Below are 3138 nucleotides of genomic sequence, written 5' to 3' on the forward strand. Positions count from 1 at the left end.
GAAAGGTGTTCAAAATGCTTTCAAGATATTTTACAAAAGTTTGAAAAATTTGGTTCAAAAGTTTGCAACAATTTGCATTTGAAAATAGAGCACTTTTGGTTTTGAATTAGAATTAAGTTTGATTTCTAAACAAAATTTGAAAAGAAAAGGTTTGAGTTGATTTCAAAAGTGTATTTCTAAAAGGAGTCTTCCAAAATGGTTTGAAAGGGTTGAAAATTATTTGATTGGATTCCCCAAAAGTTTTATTCCAAAAAGAACTTGAACATGTGTATTAAGTCTTTTGTTTGACTTCAAAAGAAAATGGGAATTGAAAACTTACTCTCTTTATTTCTAAAGTAGTTTTGAAATTGATTTGGCTTGATTTCAGAAATCCCAAAACAGTTCACTGAAAATGATTTGAAAATGAAGTTCAAATGTTTCATTTGTTTTCTAAAATCTTAAAAATCCCTTGTTTGAAACATATTTCAAAAGAACCTGAGTTGATTTGTCTACTCTTTATCTGAGATTTGATTATAAAGTCGAGTTTTCAAAAGAGTTTGAAAAACAAAGCTTAGTATGTTTACCTTAGTTTCTAATGATTTGAAAATGGTTGGGTTTATTTCAAAACCTTAAAAACATTTATTCAAAAGAGTTTTAAAACATGGTTGAAATATTTTTCTTGAGTTCTAAACATAAAACATATTTTGAAAGCTATTTAAAAAGCAGTTGAAAAAGGAAATTTGTTCGGTTTTGATTTAAAGTCTTCCTTTTGAAAAGTAAAACATTTCAAAATACATAAAAAGATGAACCATAGAATTCAAAGTTCTGATTCAAGCTAAGCAAGATCTTTTGGAAGCTTAACATATGGATAACAAGATTCATTGAAACAAATTAAGAGAAGCAACAAGATCGGACTTGGAATAAGATGGAACAAGAATCTGCAAGAGTGGCCACGTGAAGAGGTCTCATACAACACAAGGTGAGCATCAAGATGGTGTTGCTCAAGGAAGTGAAGAAGATCCCAAGTTGAAGTATCCCTCTCTTCTTTGCTCTTCTTCTTCGAATCTCGGGGACGAGATTCATCTTAAGGGGGTAGAATTGTAACACCCTAAAATTAGCTACTTTCTAAAAAGAGTAAAATAATTTATGTTAATTGTCTTGTGCTCATAAAAACATAGGTAAAAGAAAATTTTCTTTAAATTAAAATCCAACATAAGGGTAGCACCATGTTTGCGCATACATGCCGTTGCATTGGTACTTTTATGCTGAGTGGTTTGGAAAGTAAATTTAAATCTCAATCTTCAAAATATTATTTTTCAAGTAGTGGTTTAAAAAGAATTTGAAAACTTGTAAAAACAAAAGTTAGATAAGATGCCTTGTTTTCAAAATCCAAAGGCTTGGAAAATGTTTTAAGACGCGTTAGAACGATGCCTCTCTTTCCGGAAATCTTTCCGACCTTTTTCAAGATTAAATTCCTATTTCTTGGAGCTTTGTCTTTTTCCTTGATCAATGCAAAAGTCTTTTTTAGGAGCTAAAACCACTTTGGTTGTGTTCCTCATTCTTCCATCTATCCCTAGGAATTTTACTAGTATTTTTTGGAGCTCAGAGATATTTTTCGGAGCCTAAATAGTAATTCCTGATTTTCTGTAATTATTTTAATTCTGAAAATCAATTATTTCTTAAATATCTCAGATTTCCAAAATCTCCAAACCCTTCGTATATATATGCCAGTGTAGCCCTCAATGCGAGGATTCCAGAAGTACAGCCCGTTTTTCGAGCCGCCACTCGTAGCCCCGCAGATCGGACGCCGAAGTTCAGAAAAGCTAGGTTTCTGGCGAACTCTTCGACGAGCTTTTCCGGCGTTAGCCACCACCACCATGAGGTAGATCTTGTTGTTCTCTACACCGTAGTGTCCTTTTGTCGAATCCATCACCGTTTGACTGTTTCCCCTTCGTTCTCCTTTTTTCGGTCGGTTTCCCGGCGAGGAACTCCATGGCCGGCCCTCTTCTTCGAGTTCTCCGGCCATCATGCGCCTATAGCCGGCCCCGTTTGCCGCCACCCGGCAGGCCCCATGCCGCGGCCCCGCCACGCCCGCCTCGCTACCCTCCCGCGCGTAGCCCCATGTCTGCTACTCGTGCGAATAGGACTGGGCGCCACCACCGAGGCTGCTCGGGCGTTGCCCGTGCAGGCCTCTACGGCCCTAAGGCTCGGCCCCGCACGTGGCCCCTGTGCCACCATGGCCTGACGCGGTCGCCAGCCAGCGCCAGTGCCCCTCTGCCAACCGTCCCCGAGCCCCTCCAACGAGCAACAGCAGCCCATGGCTTCCATGCCATACCGTGAGGGAGATGAAGCAAGGTAGAAGAAGATGCAACTATTTACGATTTTGCCATCCTATTGTTAATCTCCGCCATTTAACCGTTTTAACTCCATTTTAGTTCATTCCAGTTGCGTTAGATTCATGTCGTCGAGATCTATGAAGTAGAGTTATTAGTTTATATGTCACATGTTTATGAATTTATTTTATTAAAATATTAATTGTGCTATAATTAATTAATCGCTGTTTAAGAAAAATTGATTTAGGTTTTAAATTCCGTTTCAATTGCTCTAGTTGCATCGCAATGTTTGATACATGTTAATGATGATGTGTGATTCATCATCAATTACAATCATAAGATTTTCCCAAATCTCTGCCTTTGGGATGCTACATTACAATATTTATACACCTGATATATAGCTATAACTTTCTGATATATAATTATATATATCGCTAGTGTTTAGGTACTATCATATATAAAGCCATGTACTAGCAGTATTTATCAATGTATAGTACGCGTAAGGTACTATCAGAACCATGTATAGATAGATAAATGGACATTACCTTTAGTGGGGAGCATTGGAGTAGACAGACACTCCATAGGACCAGCTCTGTAAATCAGTACTAGGCCTTTTAACTAAAATCAATCTAGATTTTAATTCCGCTTTCCATCCGTGTTTGTTTCATAATGTTGTATGCTATGCATTAACAATGCTATGCACCATGTCCATGTTTATGGTTTTCAACATAAATCTTAATTGGTTAATATTATTGCTCACACCGTTTTTTGTACTAAAAGCAAATTAGTTTTTTTATCTCGAGCTGTTCTCGTCGCGTTACTTTTG

The sequence above is a fragment of the Miscanthus floridulus genome, chromosome 12 (genome assembly GCF_019320115.1).
Source record: "Miscanthus floridulus cultivar M001 chromosome 12, ASM1932011v1, whole genome shotgun sequence".
NCBI classification, from domain to species: Eukaryota; Viridiplantae; Streptophyta; class Magnoliopsida; order Poales; family Poaceae; genus Miscanthus; species Miscanthus floridulus.